Source organism: Callorhinus ursinus, unplaced genomic scaffold (genome assembly GCF_003265705.2).
Source record: "Callorhinus ursinus isolate GAN/ISIS: 27379988/994484 unplaced genomic scaffold, GSC_fseal_2.0 scaffold10, whole genome shotgun sequence".
Taxonomy (NCBI): Eukaryota; Metazoa; Chordata; class Mammalia; order Carnivora; family Otariidae; genus Callorhinus; species Callorhinus ursinus.
Window position 1 is genome coordinate 63,757,494 of NW_027397072.1, and position 17,818 is coordinate 63,775,311.

Genomic DNA, 17,818 nt, shown 5'->3' on the forward strand with positions numbered 1-17,818 from the left:
GGAAGGTGGGAAGAATGGTGTGTGGAATAGGAGATGGCATGGCTGCTAGCCTCAGCTCTCCTCTTCCTGTGGCACTGGGCCTCCAGGGTAGCCCATCTGAAGGGGCCAGTCTGAATCTGTCCCAGAGGCTCTGGGCTGAGTACTGGGCCCATACCCTGAGGCCAGGGTGGGCAGATCCCACCAGAGCCCACAGATTAGCAGGTATTGGTCCAAGGGAAGGGACAGGCAGGAGCCAGGGATGCTGGATCCCAGCTCCTAGCAGGGCAGGTGGCTGGTAGTCCTGGCCTTCCTCATTTTGATCAACATGATGCAGGCTTGAGCCTCTTCTTACATTAGGTTCCCCAGATTCTTCTCAGAATCCTCGGAGGAGCCCAGGAAATCTTTCACGCCCTTTATCCTACCATCTCCTTTTGTGTCCAGCGTGGTATAAGCACTGGTGGCCAAGTCCACGGACATGTGCAAGAGGATGGCCTCTGGTGGCCCTAGGGTGTCTGTTCCCTTGCTGCAGACAAGACCAGGGTTCCCATGGCAGATTCATGGGGCCACCCTGATGCCTGGAGTCCCATTGGCCTGGCTCAGCTTGGGTGACCCTGGGAATCTGCAGCTGGCATGGGCGGTATCATGCAGCCTGCTAATGTCCAGATAGGTGAGCAGCTCTGTGATGTTCTGGGCACTTAAGGAGAAACGTTCAAATTTCGACTGGGAACATCAGGTAAAAGCCCCAACTCGGGCATGTGAAGACACAGAGGGAAATGACGCTGACGTTCTCCTTCCAGATGCAGGAATAGTGGTTCTGGGATCGCAGGCCAGGCACAGAGAAGATGTGGATGTCACTCAGGTTGGTGAGGCAGGCCTGGCAGGTCTTGGTATAGTCCTTATAGGCCACACTGGCAAACGTAACCAGTGCCATTTTGTGCAAGCAACAGCCCTTGTGGTCATCAGCTTGACCTTGATCTCGGCGCTCACCTTGGGCATTGCGAACACCTTGAACTGCTCCTCAGAGGCAGTGTGGAAGGCATGGTCGCCCTGCAAATCAGGCACCTGCACCAGGTCCCGTGAGGCCACTCAGAGCTCAGGCAGCGTGTGGCCACGCACGTACTGCACGGCAAAGCCAAGGCGGGCGTACAGTGTGTCAGTTGCATCTCCTTGCCTGCTCCTCCCACCGTTCCCACCGTGTTCTCGCTGTTCGCACAGCCATCGCGTAGGCAAACATGGAGCCCGAGTTCGTGCCGCACGGAGGTCTGGGGCGGGCTGCATATCCAAGGAACGTGTGAGGAAGCGGAGGCAGCGCCTAGTGCGGGAGAGGGAGTGTTCAGCCAGCAGGGCTCGATGCAGGGCTGCACGGGCATCATCATCTCCTCGTCCTCGGGGCGGGCCTGCTCCACGCATGGGCCTCCTGCAACTTGCCGTGAGCATTAGCTGCCGCTTCTTGCCTGAGACGTGGCTGTTCCAGATGAACAGTTGCGCGGAAAAGACTGGCACAGTGAGCAACTTCGCCTGGGAGCACAGCCCCAGGGATCGTTGGGTCTGAAGGGTGCACTTGGCCAGCACAGGGCTCTTGCACTTGTAGTTGAAGAGGCCATAGCCATGACTGATGCAAAAGGCTGCAAGGCTCCTAAGGCTTCTCTCAAAATGGAGCATGATGGATGTGACAGCAGCTGGCGGCAGGCACTGAACCAGCACGTGGGGCTGGAAGCCAGAGGGTTAGAGCTCAGCCACTCCTGGCCCTTCCATGTGATGCCCTCGCAATCCTGGAGGAGGTCGTGCTGACCACCTGCTCTGATGGCACGTTGCTTAGCTCCAGCATCAGCACCTGGCCTGCAGTGCCAACCACCACCATCTGGGCTGCGTCCTTGCAGAGTGCCACATTCTCCACGGACAGGACCGGATTGTGGCTGTTGATGTCCAAGCAGCCCCTCCTGCAGAAGGGTGACCAGTCGTCTCCTAGCCTGTTGGCGTGTTTGCCAGGCCAACGGGCCAGCCTACTGACATGCTTGCAGTCGGCCTGGAAGAGGACAGCTATGCTAAGCTTGCAGAGCGGCCACAGTGCCACGGCTGGGGACCTCCCAGAACTGCAGTGTGCGGTGCTCATTGTAGGTCAGCAGCTGACCTCGCCACCACAGCTCCTGGGCCAGATTCTGGTCCCCGGTGATGGACCAGCTGGAGGTGCTGCAGGCCCCCTGGGGGCGCTGCAACTTGCCAGAGCTTACAACATGGGCCCACAGCTTGGCGGGGACCTTGGCGAAATGGGCCAAGCAGGTAACTGCCAATGGGTATCTCTGTCTTAATGCTGAATATATACAGGAGAATAATTTTTCTAGATTTTGCCTCTATCATTTCTCCATATGTTATTTAGCTACCACAAGCAAACATGCTGGGCATCCAGTGAGCATTTGGGCATAAGACTTTGTTTGAAACCGAAGCTAGGTACAAAGATAAATTGGAGGAATCAGAGTATTGAAGATGGATTCTATCTGAGTATCTGTACTGTGAGACATGGCTTAGTTTGTACCAACAATAGTGTTATATCTACCAATTTCTAAGTCATTTTCTTATTAAAATAGTAGTTGAGCAGGTGTACCTAAAAATGCCTTCAATCACTTCTGTGTTAATTTGAGAGGAGAGTTTGTAAACCAGTGAAATTTAATTTTAGAATCCCATTCAGTTAAGCCTGGGAAAGAAAGGAAGGCAAATTGGAGTTTTTGGTTTTGCTTTGACACCTTATAATGCAATTAGGGCTTTTATGGCCAAAAGAAAGTGATAACTACAGAAGAAAATTATGACAATTCTAACATTCAGTAGATTAAAAGGTTTTATGTACTTTATCAAACTCACCTCAGTAGTTCTGGAAAGAAGGGAGAGAGAAATGTTGCTCTTTGTGTTTTATACCAATGTCAGTAGTATTAAATTATCAAAGAATGTATTTTAAATGCGAATATATATACTGTGTATATATACATACAGTACACACACAGAATGAGAATAGCTTTAACTTCCCCAGTTTTTAAACTTTCTTTTCATAATCAGTGGTTTCCTTTAAGAAAATTTTTCAGGTAAGCATCCTAACATGTTCTGTTTTCCATCTTGTTTATCATTAAGTTGTCATGTTTTATTGTTTCAACTGGGTGATGTTAAGGGATTGATGGTCCAGTATGTAAACAAACTGACAAGAGGAGCTAGAGAAGACACCAGGAGGTTCATGATGAAATCTTTTTTTTTTTTAAAGATTTTATTTATTTATTTGAGAGAGTGAGCAAGTGAGAGAGAGAGCATGAGCAGAGGGAGAGGGAGAAGCAGACTCCCCGCTAAGCACAGAGCCTGATGTGGGGCTCGCTACCAGGACCCTGAGATCATGACCTGAGCCAAAGGCAGATGCTTAACCAACAGAGCCACCCAGGCGCCCCAGAAACCTTTCTTAATGACATTTCCATATGAACACAGCCTGCCTACAAGCTGTTACTGAATCAGGAGCATATCACCAAATAGAAGTTTGGAACTGACCGCCCTACACACACACACACACACACATCACAGGTGCAAAAATCCTGCATAGAGTTGACTTCTGTCTTCCACTTTGGTTCCTAGACTTTGTCACTAACCTTACCAGTGAGCAAATATAAGTACACCTGCTTTCTAAGAAAACTCCTATTGAATTACAAATACTACACTATAATTTCCAAGTTAGTGCAATAATCCATAAACATTAGCATTGCTCCCAAACTATGCTGAGTATGCAAAATAAATCATGAGTCACAAAATATTTGCTACAAGCCAAGCCCATCCTTCACATGAACAATTTTCAGAAATGCAGACAGACTTATGAGCAACACTTGCTTAAAATTTTTATAACTTTTCCTGCCCTTTGAGACCATTCTTCAAGATCAGGTTCAGCTCCTATAGTGAACTGAACATAAAGCTTAAAGATGAACAAATATAAATTAGGATAAATTATTCTATTTTCAGCTAATAGTTTGGTAGAGCTTACTGAAGGAAATGTCATGTTACTTAATTTTCCAAGCTCCAGTTTTTGCTTTCTCGTATATCCAAATGCATACATACACAGACACAGACGCATACACCCAATTCTTGACTTCTCTTGACTTCTCTAATAATGGGTTGACATTCTGGTTTCACTGATTTTCAGTGGTATAACCAAAACTTTCTCAATCAGGAATTTTAAAAGTATATCTTCTAGAATCTCCATTCATTCTTACCAGATGTAGGTTCCCTTTGATAGTCAGGATCAACGTTAACATATTTGAGATCAGGTAGATGTCAACATGTTTTAGTTTTCTTTTTTAACAGCAAAACAGCCCAGATTTTCTTTGTAATTTATTTTTGGTATCAGTATCATTCCATTTTCTCCATGTTGCCCTTTTGAAGCACATTTAAATTTTCCTTAAAATATAGTGAGCACTCTTCTAGAGAATGCCTAACTTTATTTTAGTTCCTTTGATTTGCAATGCATAGCTGTAGCAATACATTTCCACATATTATTTGTTTTCATCACTGAAGCTCTTTGTTGCAAAGTTCTCAGAAGTTTGCTTTTTGGGATAACTTCCTAGACTATCAGGTTTCTACTCAGAACTCTTTGCCTTCTTTTTTTTTAAGGTTTTATTTATTTATTTATTTGAGACAGAGAATGAGAGAGAGAGAGCATGAGAGGGGGGAGGGTCAGAGGGAGAAGCAGACTCCCCGCTGAGCAGGGAGCCTGATATGGGACTCAATCCCAGGCCTCCAGGATCATGACCTAAACTGAAGGCAGTTGCTCAACCAACTGAGCCACCCAGGCACCCAGAACTCTTTGCCTTCTGACTGGTGTAATTTACATACAATTTAAATTGTCTTCATTTGATTATATTAGGGGATGGCATGAGATGATTCTAGGTTTTCAAACTTCTGTGTACTTAATGCATTAAGAAAAAAGTGCAATTTCAAAGTAGAAGCTCAAGACCAAATAGGGGGCAGGGCGGGGGAAGAATCATGTGTGGTGTTAGCAGGGGTAATTGAGGCACAGGGATAGGTACTGTTGCTAAGGGACATTTCATGCCTAAAAGCAAGTTCAGTGATAATTTTGCAGAGACTATTGCATGGACACTGCTCTAAATGCTTCTTGTTCTTTCCCAACTGAATTCGTATCAAGTCTAGTAGAAGAATAGATGTTGCTTTTTCTTGGGGAGCTGATCCATCATTGCCCTGAGAATGCCAGAACAGGTGCCAAGGAATGGTGGAGGTTAGATTCAACTTCTGGAGGAATGACATAACTTGATAACTTCCTTCCAAGTGATCCATTCATTAACATGTCTTATAAATCTCTCATCAGCCGGGGTAGTTTAAAAAACAAACAGACAAGAAAACAACTGTGGGAGTAAATGTGTTGTCCTCATTGACAAGTGCTTTGACCACTAAACCACTTCTAAATTCTCAAGATGATACATTTATACATGCGTGTGTGTGTGTGCGTGTGTGTTATTGGTACTTAATGCTGTGCTGCCTGCTAATTTAGTTTCATCTACAGTCTTGGAAATGATTTCTTTCCTTCCAAGATCCAAGTCATTACTGTGAATAATTAAAAAAGCAGGGCTCTACCCTCTTGGTAACATCTTTCCACCTTGCAGTAATCCCACTGATTGGCACTGCTGTGGCCATGCCTGACCCTTCACCCAGTTTGAGGGCTTGTTTGCCTGCCTAGTGCAGCTCCGTACTTCCAGCACTCACTTTTCTTGTTGAAATGTTTCCTGACAGTGTAAGTGTACTATTAAATGTGCATGCAGTTCCTCCTTTGTGCCAATCATGTATCTTGATTTAGTCTTTTGTGTCTATTTTTTTCCTAACTTACACACTTTTTTTCTCCAGCAAAACTGAATCTATACAGCAACAGCTAGTGTCCTGCCCCAAATGTTCTCTCCCCTGTCTATCAGGGTGCAAGTTCAGTGCTATACTTTTCCTTTTCCATCCTGCTTAGAGATTCTGTGACACGCACTGTCTCTATTATTTCTAGAAGATGCCCAATAAATATTTGCAGAGTTGAAATATGTCTTTCTTTCATTAAGATATAAGCTCCTTGCAGACAGGGTCTGTGCCTTAGTGCCCCTTGCGTTGTACCTATGGCATTAGGCATTTTTAAGATGTATTTTTTGATTCACAGATTTTTTTTGATAATTTGAGAAACTATTTTGCTCAAGTTTTTTTTTTTTAAGAAAGGTCGGATTTTCGATTTGTCCAAATCTTGTAAGTCTTCTATTTTAGATAGTAGTTCCTCAAAGGGACTCAGCTATTTCCCTGCTATGTCACTGTCCAATGTCTGCTTCCTATAGGCTTTGCTGTGTGTATCTTCTAGGGAGGGAAAAAAGCTCTTGTCCAGTCTGCTGCTCTGTAGAAATAACTGAAAGGGCAATAATGTGGCATTTGTTAGATGTTAAAAAATGGAAGGAAGGGGAGGCTTTTAATTGTATGGGAAATTTAATTAGATTTAGACTAATTAAATTCATTTTTTATATTAACATGTTCACAAATATTATTGCATCTCGTTAGATTTCATTCTTCTAGCCTTACTGAACAATATTCAGTAGTAGTTTCAGATTACAATAAGTTCATTATGAAGATAAGGTGGAATTAGTGTAGGAAGCTCAGCTGGTTGAAGGGGTCTGTACTTTAATTACTGCAGAGGGTGTGCATATTAATTACAACACAAGTGATATTTACTGTACCTCAGGAACATATGACAGGGTAGAGATACTGACAGCACCAGCTAATAAACTCAGTATGATAATGAGGAGAAAAGACCATAAAAATAGAAGGAAATAAAATTATTCATAAAGTATATTGATCCCAAAGTAAAGACATTAAGCTCTGATGAAGGGCAACAAAAGGGAAGCTCCTCACTTTATCAAACAAATAACCAAAGTAGAGAAATGTTAGCGGGGAGACAGATTGTGATTATACTGGTCACATGATCACACTCCAGAGAGTACACGGGAGCCATAACATGGGAGATTTTTAATAAATCAGCAGAAAGCCATACTGTCACCTGCAGGAACCGAGGTCGCAGTGGCTAAGGACAGCTCCATAGAGAAGTCAAATGTGCTCTGGTGTAAACTGGGAGGAACCACATGCATACAAAATTTGGTTCAAGAGCCATTGTCCCCTCTGAAAAAATCGAGGGCACACCTAAGAATCCTGTGAGAATTACTCTCAATTGCAACCTGGGGGCCCTCACCCACTTTTCCCTGTCCTTAGAAATCACCAGCTCTGATTTTGAGATGGTAAAAGGAAACAGTTGGGGGTTGGTTGGAGAATTTTTCCCAGTAAATGCTCAATTATGTCATGATGCTGTCTGAATCTGAACAGCCCAAAGGAAAGTTCAAATTTTGGCCTACAGTGATTAAATCCGAGATTTGTTTTATTTCGTTTTCACATGGGCCTTCCAAAGAAACGGTCATTTTTTAAAAACAATTATTTAATCGACTACCAACATTTACAAACAGGTTCATTTTAGAAAAAAATGGCTAAAGTGCTAATTCTTAATTTACATTAAATAATTACTATAGTCAGGTTTCTGCTAAGTATTTGTCATTTTTGAGTTTATTAGCCAAAATCTGCCACAAATTGTGCTGGTAGTTGAGTTATTATGGATAGAAAGTACATCAGTTACCTATTTAACACATGGAATACTGATGTTGACCAAACTCTTACAATTGCTCTAAGTTAATTTTGTGAGGAAAACATTCTGCTGTGGGTGTATATATGAACAGTGATTTTAATATATATTGGAAATATGTGATATATATTTTACATATGAACTTGAATCTGTATGTAATAGAACATGCAGTTCTGGTTAAAACACCTCAAAAAATAATAGTAAACTTAGAGAAAACGGAAAGAAGGGCATACTTTGGGCAGTGCATAATCTGGGCCTGCATTTTGGTGACACAGAGGTGTCTGGAAACAAAAAACAAAAGCAGAGGTTGTTCATTTTGGTTGAAATCTATAAATTCATCAATTGAAAGGATTAGACTTCAAATTACTGAATGAAATTATGGGAAATCTCTCTTTGCAACTTGGTCAAGACAAATAAGATGAATAACCAACTCACTCAGTTCTGAATTAGTTTAATTTATGCATCCTGGAGTGGAAGCGAAGCTAGCCCTGGACACCATCATGAAATGCGGGTGTCATGCCTGCTTTCCTGAACCTCCATCTCCCTTTTCCAGCGCCTTACTCTATCCTAATATCCAATGTTTTCTTGCTTGCCTTTCTTTCCTTTGGTGGGGGGGGGGGTTGAGAGGTGATTTCACTCATATTAAGGTGAAACATTTCCAGGAATATTTTTAAGAGAAAAACGTTGCATGTAAGCTTACGTTATAGCTTGACTATTAAACGAAGTATTTCTGTATGAGCAGAGGATCTACCTGAAATGACTCAAATGTATCAAATAGTTATAAACAAGACCCACGTGAAAGGCCAGGAATAATCAGAATGTGGGGAAAAGAGGTAGTAATTCAAGTTTTATAATTGGTATTGTGGTGAACTGTATTATTTTCACTAATATATGTTTGGTATTTACAACATTAAGACATAAGGGTATAGGATTGTATGGTATCAGGAACATGGAAGGTAGGTGTTCGATAAATATTTAATGAAAGAACGAATAAACAAATGATTCATTTACTGAATAAATGATTGAATGGGTCCACCTCAGGGGTGTTTCATCAGTCCTTGAAAATTACTGGTGGTGTTTCTGTTGTATCTGGTGAACTGAGTACTGTCTGTAACCCTGGCATTTGGCTCTATGTGCCAGCAGTCCCTAAGCACCACCTGAAATGTGAGTTCTGGCCAGAGTGGATTACTATGTCAAGTGGCTAGGCCCTCGCTCTGTGTTTGGATGTAAAGACTATAGGTGATAATGGGAGACTGATGCACTTGTGTTGAAATCTGGAGTATGAACTCATCTCTAGTTTACCCCTTGGGAGATTCAAACAGTTTTATGGTAAATATGAATAGCTTTAGCAGACTTTCAGTTATCAATATGCTGATATATGTTTTTTTTCCCCCAAAATATCCTGATACTTGGAAACAGAAGAATGGTTTAGGTGCATACTGATTACATATATAGATGGGAAATTCCAAGCCTATGATTCCTACTGACTTGGATTTAGGCTGAGTTATTTATTAGTATTAAAGAATCAGAACACGACAGAGGCACAATAGAGGGAAAATTTATTTAAAATCTAGCAGAGTATAATTCTGATTTTCTATTAGTGTTTCATGGGTTTCAGATATGGGTTTACTTCTCTTTGTCAGAGCTTTACATTTTTCCTGTTAATATTTTTTGTTTCTGGTCCCTCTCACAAGGTTCCTGCTGTCCTCATGGCATCTCATGTGCCCTTAGCTCCTTACCTTCCCTCATACGTGCTGCTTCAGTGATCTATAGTTCATTGTTCATCATTATTTTTCACCCTCCTCCCATCCAATTTGGTTCTGATATTTGTTTCTGCAAACATTACTTTCTCTTTTCTATGTCTCTACTTTAATGGCTAATTTTTTTGAATTTGACATTCTGGAACAGCTCTTCTCTTTTCCAGCAGTGGAAGAGTTGAGTTTGTTGAGAAACAATTTTGGGGACATCTATCAATGTGGACTTAAGAAAGAAGGGTAGTCCTTAGCTTCCTTTATTTATTTCTTCTTTGAGTAATGAAGAGACAAAGAATATTGGATGTAGTTATTAAATAGACATGAATTCTAGACATGTTGTAGAAAGCAGAGGATTTAGGAATTAGAGTATCAATGAGACAAAATAGGTTGTATCACCTAACGATTGGGGTAACTAGCCTACAACATCAATTAAGGAAATCGTTCTTTTTTACATTTTGAATATGTATATGGGCAATCCTGCTGCACTTTATTGGTTGAAATTAAAAATTTAAGGTTAAACAAAATAGATGACCTCTAAAAATATATTATACTTGACCCAATATGCTTTGTAATCTCTGCAGTCACAGGGAGCCACAAAATTCTTGTGTTTCAACTACACAGAAAATCTTGTTAATTGTTGTTGCAATGAAGCAAAACTTACAGAATGTCCCCAAAGCATTTGAACTTAGTGCAGGGTTTAATATCTTTAAGCACCTCAAGCTCCAAGTAATTTCATAAATTAAAGTTTTAGAAGGTTAAGTTTCTGCTGTAAACAAATTTATGTTTGTGTAAGAACAAGTATTTTGTGAAAATCTGAGGAAGATTGAATAGATAATTAAAAATTGCAATATTTTAATCAATAAAAAAGATGGATATGATTGTTCTTGCCATTCTATTTCTTGGACCTTGTAAATCTTCATAAATCCCTTTCCTTTCCTTTTTCTTTTCTTTTTTTTTTAAGATAGTGTTGTATATTCATTACCACAAAGTGAAAGTCATAGTTAACGTTTTCTGTAAGTCTTAGACTGTATGGCTCCAAAGAGTGTGTTAAAATAGTAATTCATTGAGAAACCTCAAACCTGTGTCATAGAATAGTACTAATAGGAATAAAAGAACAGAAAAAACAACCTGTGACGGAAAATCACAAATCTCTTAGAAATTGTCAAATTGATCAGCATCACTAGGAACTATTGAGAAGAGCAGAGGTGCTGTGTTTGTTATTTGATTTAACAAATATCAAAACAAAAATGTTTGATTTCTTTTGAGAAAGATCATTTTTTCCGTTACCTTTTCTGAAACAATCCCCACCCTCTGTTCCCTCATTCCTGTTACAATTAGTCATTACCTACTGTTGCTTATGATTTGTTGGCAGTCCCAACTGCAATCTGTTGCTTTGTGACAGATCAATTCTTTTAGCCTACAGACTTGTTCTTGAATTCAGCCAAAATGAAAAAAAAAAAACCATATATATATGTATGTGTATGTATATATGTAAAAGTCGAAGTCACATTGCTCTGGCTAATGTGGCAGATCATTCTTTTAAAAGGGTGCTCTTAAAGGGAGACCATTAATGAACCCTGCATGTATATAAAGGGAGTGAATGACATTAAGTAACCCCCCTATGGGTGTCAGGTTCAGAGTCCATATGTATTGACTGTGGAATTTGAAGTATGTTCATTTACTATCGTCATTTTTAAAGGAGACAATTTCAGAGCAATATTTTAGTTAGAGAAGTTGCTTCTGAGCCTACTGAAGAGAATTTGTAGAAATCCTGTTGTTTATACCCACACACATATAGATGTATACACACACCACTGAGTTTAAATAATCCCAGTAAGATTCATATTGCTCAAGTTTTTCAGCAAAAGAAATTATAGTTTTCTTGCAATCAATTTAACAGTCAGAGCTTTGGTGTAGCAAAATATATGCTTCGTAGCCCTTCAAAATTTACGCAGTTTGTACATATAGATACATGCTGTATATATTTTGAAGTGATACGTATGTTGAAATTTTTCCTCACTTAAAACCATGCTGCATAATTGATTGGAAGAGTTACTCTCATCACAGTCTATTTTTGCAGCAAAGCAGAGGCTATTTGAGATGCTTGTGTTTTTTTTTTTTTTTTCTCTCTTAAATGCTTTACTTTATTGCAAGGAAAGGAAAAACTAGTCATTATATAGCAAGATATTATTCATCATTGGTTTGTTTTGAACAATGCTGAACTGAGTAACATTACTGCATAACAAGATAAATATATTAAAAAACATTTTCTCCATTTAACTTTTGGTGTCACTGTTGTCTGACTCAGTGAGACCCTCTTTGGTGAAACACACACACACACACACACACACACACACACACACACACACACACACATATTCACATGCTCATTGACATTTTAAAAATATGTAATCCCTTGAGTTTGCTACTTTACAGACCCAAGAACAGCTTGCTTCTCAACATTTCTATATAATAAGGTCGCCTCAATCACAAGGCCACAGCTGCCAAATTAAGAAAATTGGTGGGCTATTGAGGAAAATACTGCTGAACCAAAAGGCAGATGTTTCACTGTATGTTATACATTGGTGAACACCCTCAATCGGTCAGCATGCATTTTCTAAAGGCATAAACTAGCCACTGTCTTGGTTCCTGTTTTCATTTTGAGTTTGTCAAGGACCCCCCTTGTTTGGCTCCTGGAAAACTACCAACTTTTCTTACTCTAAAAAGAAGACAAGGTACTCATTCACGAGAAATTACTCTAACCATTTGAGAAATACCTTAAAAATTTTTCAAGCTCGATTTGGAAGGAGGCTATAGGCATTATGGTCATTATGCAACTTTACAAATGAATCCATGACAGCTAACGTAGAATTTAAACGGTATATCCATATACACAAGCCATGGGGGCTACTACATAGCACAGGCAAGATTAGGTTGCAACATGCTTGCATTTTTAGTCTGATCATTCTTTTCACCAATTCCCTTTATGAAGAAAGGTAGGAGTCCTTAAACATTCAAATTTGGAAAGTAAGGACTGAAGATGTTACTCCAAGTAACCAAGGAATAGCGAAAGCAGCAGCTTTTCTATACTTTGTTTTGCATCATTTGGTTGCATTTAACTGCGTTTGTAATCATTTAGGATAATCTTTTTCAAAAATTATGAGAATTTTCATTACAATTAATTTTTCTACAGTTTTATAATTTCTACAGACTTAAGACGAGAAAAAATTACTTAAGTGAATACACTAATTCACTGTAACATTGTTAAAGTTTACTTTTAACATGGTATCATTGTACTTAGATTCTGAAGACTATCAAATTATTTGGATTATACTAGATTTGAATAAATAGCAGAAAACACACAGAAACGAATTCAAACATATTCCTTTGTTCCGGTAAATTACTACATATGCCTCTAGCTGCCTAGTATCTGAGGTTCTGTAAAAGAAGATTTTTTTTTTTTTGCCCTCCCAGTGTGTTTTATCCACCATTTAAAAACACATTTGAAATATATTGCAATTGCGTGAGAAGTGACATAAATACATTTGGTGATTAATATTTATTTGATCAACTGTGAGTGCAACAATATGACTTCTAATTTGAAACCACACAAGCTTCCTTTTCAGCAATCCTGCCTTTCAAAGCCTTTCATTTGCTATATCACAGGCTGATCTTGGAAAGAGAATCTGTTCGATGTACTTTTCCCTACTCCTTTTCCAACTTGAAACAGGAGAGTGGGCATTTAGCCGCATTTCCAGGTGTGCCACATTGGACCTTGTCAAATGTGCAAAGGACAGGGGAAACTCTTCGACTCTTGGCGTGTGGGTGATTCCTGAGAGCTTGGCCTGCTGAAACACGTTCCAGGGTCTATGTATTTGAAGGTCTGCACATAGGTTATCTGCAACGTATAAACATGCGCACATACATTTTGTAAAGTGGTAGAGCGGATGTCTGGAGAACATCTCCCAATGTTAAGCAGAGATCCTGTTCTATCTGTCTCGTATTATTATTCCTATTGTTTTATTTCCATCCCCTGTGCGCGTGGTGTCTTTTGTGGCACTTCAGCTGTGATGAGATGGGCGGGTGAGCAGCTTCCTCTAGAATTGGAGCCAGCTGGTTTGGAAGACTGGCAAACCCTCAGCTCTCCCTCCATCCACCACGTTAGAGATTGACTTTATTATCTGCCGTAGCTCCATGCCATGCCCAGTTTCCAGGGGCCCAGGATGCAAGCACGTAGCACAGGCCTATTCGCCGTTGTATGTATTTTGATTTAGTCATAACCTCAGGAATTGCCTTTTAACAACAACTACAAAAAAAAAAGTGAGGGTCATCCACTTCTAATGCTGGAAACCCTGTGATAATCTGTTCCATGCATTCAAATGAAAATATGACTTCTTGGCAGAGAATAGCATTATAATGTAAAATCCCATATGCTGTTATACAGTATGTTGCAATCTGTTTTACGGCTGCCTCTATTCTAACGAGTGAATACTGCCAATAAAGCAATTGAAGATAACACTAATTGCTTATTTCTGTGATCCATAATTTTTATGGCTGCCTTATAGCTCTTTAGTCAAATAGATGCTTTTTGGCCTTTAAGATCTAGAACTCGTGTTCTGTAGCAATTGAAACTGGAAATGTACATGCTGGCCTGAGAGGCTTTTCTGTACTTGATGAGTAGGAGGCAGCAGAAAAATAATGGAAAGATGCGGAAGAAAATGAAGTCTTAAGTCGGCTCTAGCAGGTAACCCCTAGATTTTATCGACAGACAGGTAACTTTAAAGAGACACATAAATACATGGCTGTGGATGACACTAAATGACGTCGTCAGGTGTTGTTAGGCCTCGTGCCTTCTGGGGCCTGGTGGACACAAAGGGGATCATGGAACACACCGTGGTTATGTGAACACAGCTGGCTGGAGACAAGGCTCTGCGTTCGATCCCGGGTTTCCCACGTATTGGCAATATGACTGTGTGATCTCGAGACAGTGATTCAACTTTTCTGAGTTTAGGCTCCTCTCAGAAACGCTGTGATGACTAAGAGGGTGGGAACATGCTGCTGACTGGAAAGTACTCTCCTCACGTTAGGGATTGTGCTGGATCCCTGTTTGGGGCCATCGTGACATGCTTGTTCGTGAATATGCATATAGAAATCTCAAACTCATGCAGCATTTGTCCAAGAATGTATCCAGCTCTTGGCTATTATTCAGAGTGGAGTCTGGGGACTGGGAGCCCTGGCCCCACCTGGGAGTTTGGTTAGAAACGCACAATCACTGGCCCCACCCCAGGTTGCTGATAAGACTCTTCCCTTTATTAGAATCCTGAGGTGATTAGTATGCACACTGAAGACTGAGAAACCCCAATATAGTCGAACTTACCTCATGGATGAGCAAGTTGAGAGTCAGCAAGGTGAAGTGATTCTTAAGAGGTCACGTAGTACGTTCAGAGTTAGGACAGGATGAGAGAGCCCAGGGCTTCTGACTCTTGTTTAATCCATGCTGCCTCCCCCTTAAAATAGGGAATGTTTAATTTTATTGTGTGACAGATTTCAGATTAACCACATAGGCTCAAAAGTGGGCAACGTATTTGCAGCTTAAAATAATGTTAAGTCAGAAAAGCCATCTGTTTCTGCTTTACTTGGTCAGATAGTGAAAATAAAAATCAAAGCAAACAATAGGCTTTTTACTGAGCTTAAATTATATATGCGAAGTGTCTAGAATACTCAAAGATTTCTACTCCTGAAGTTCTGTAGATATGTTCTCAAATTCTCAAATTGAAGAATTTAAGAATATGCTCTGAAATTCAGACAGAGTACATGTGCAAAGGTCACAGGGTCCTAGCATTCCATTTTTCTCTTTGTATTCAACTTTCTAGATAGTATAATCTCTGGCAGTGTTTTTTTTACATATATTACGAGCTGAGCACTGCAAACCAATATAACTTATTATCCCATTTAATCTTCACTACGAATCTGTGCGGTACTACTATTATCCTCATTTTATAAATGATATGATGAACCTCAGGAAAAGAACGTGTCCAAGGACACACAGCCAGCAAGATGAAACTGAAGAATGAGTTTAAGTAGATCTTCCAAATTAATGCTGTGACCAGTGAGTCAGACTTTTTTGAGTCCTAATTCCTTAAATTCTGATTTAATTAGATCTTTTCTCCAAATGTGAATTTCTACCATAATTTCATGCAGAGAGGCTGGGACAGAGTTGACCTTTTTTGCCTTTTGCACCGAGCACATGGATGGGTGAAGCAGCCAGCACCCTGTGTCTCAGGAGTCTGGGGCTGGAGTTGTCTGAGCCAGGGAAGGAAGGAGTCTTAAATGCCCCTGCTCTTCTCTCCGTGGTCAGAAACTGCCTCCCCCAAAATGCTGAGTCTAGGTTCTTGGTTCAACAGCTCTTATTCGCTAGTACTGAGACTGACAACAAATAAAGGTTGTAATAAAAATGCCAACGTACTTGCGAATTATTCTTAATGAAATCAGCAGTGCAGGCTTTCACAGAGAAATGAATACTGAAGCAAGAAAGAGACAGAGCTGCCCCAAATGGTTCTAGATACAGTGGGAGCCTTGTGACCGAAGGTACAAAGCTTAAGAGAAACCACCCGTGGGAGAAAAGGAAGGAGCAAGAAGGGGAAAGGACTGATTCTAGTAATTGCAGAGATAATCGAAGTAAAATAGTGATTAAGAAGCAAATGGCAAAGTGATTGATCTGGAAAAAGAAACACACACACACAAGCAAACTTAGGATGTTCACCCTCATTTTATAGGACACATTCGGTTCCCTGCTAATAGTCCATGTGTAGAATCTCTAAAAGCTGTACCTTGCCAAATGTTAACTGTTGGTATATGCCGAAATCTCATTATGAAAGGATGTGATCAGAAAAATGACTATTGCAACCAGCTGTAACCTATAGCATTCAAATAACTATCTTGATACAAGAGACAAACACTGACTACTTAATTCCAACACTTTATAACACTACAGAGGAAAAAAAGACACTTGTCTTTCCCTTTATATGCACTTGGCTACCTGATTTTTTATTTTTTAAGTACTGGAGAAAAGATCAATTTAAATATCTCCAGCCTACCAACATGGTATCACAGTATTTATGGTACTTACCCTGTGATACTAAAGAGATTTTTTTCAAAGAAAAAGAGTAGATCATCTCTTGGATATATATTTAAAAAAAAAGTAACCTATCACAGAACTCTGATTTCTTAGATGAAACTTCATGCAATGTGCAACCTATCAAGATTATAGAAACAGAACGATCCCCTATTATTTCTTCTTTAAATCCTGGTTAATTTTTGAAACTTTCTGCTTTACTTTAGAAATGGGACTAGCATTGCCTTCTTGGGCTCTGATCAGCTTTATTTTTCTGCTACACCAAGGGGCTTTTATTTCATCTCTTTGTGAAATTGGCTGGTTTCCTAAAGTTATTCTTCTGTTATAATTTAACACAGTAAGAAGAGAGTAGGAAAAAAAGAGAGATCTAATATGGTATTATTTTATGACTACATAAAACTCCATTGTCAGGACGGAAAATACAGGAAAGGCTCTACACACAGATGGCTAAAAAGTTAAAGCCGAGTAAATGATCAGAGAGAGAGAGAAAGAGAATCGTATCAGAGTCTATGTTCCTCGGTATTATTTTGTATGCATGTCTTTGAATTTGAAATTCAAATAAGGCTTTTTATATATATACATAATTGAAAACAATTTTTTGATAAACAAGCAGACCAGATATCCAAACAAGAAGACGCTGCTCTGCCCTTTTCCCATTTAATCACAGAAGTCCTTGTCTTACCTTATATTATAGGAATGGAATTGTAGGGATTAATATGAACAAACTTAACCCTTTTTAACTTACCGGCACGTCATGTTTTCGGCTTACATGCCACGAGAAATGTGGGCAGGGCAGGGTCGGGGGGGAGCGGAGAGGTGCAGGGGGAGGAGGATGAAGGGAGAGGAATAATAGAAACCTTTTTAATATATTGATGCGAAATGAAAAGTAATTCAGAAATGCAATTTAGTGATGACCTCTCCTTTGGGTGGTTATGAAAAACAGCCTTGTTTTCTTTTAAAGAAATGCTGGCATGCTTGACTTTAGTGAATCAAGAGAATTGTTTGCCAAATAACAGTGATGGTGTGTGTCCTTGTCAGAACACCTGCTGTATTCTCCCAGCAAACACTGGGGCCGTGGCGTCTCTCCTCTAATGACACCTCATCAATCCGCTCCTATCAATGTCCCAGCCATGGAGGTGACTTCGAGTGTTCAGAAGCCTTAGAAAATGTCAACGTTTTGGGAGAAAAGGTCAGTCACAGCTTCCCCCCCACCTCCCCTGCCAAGCCACCGTGGGCCTGGCGTTCATTATCCTAATTAAATCCAGCAGC

The 17,818-nt window shown here is 40.2% G+C and overlaps 1 pseudogene; it reads right to left on the reverse strand.

Moving 5' to 3' along the window:
* Window positions 1-255: 255 nt before the first annotated feature.
* On the reverse strand, window positions 256-17,305 carry LOC112821528 (lethal(2) giant larvae protein homolog 1-like; annotated as a pseudogene).
* Window positions 17,306-17,818: the final 513 nt, after the last annotated feature.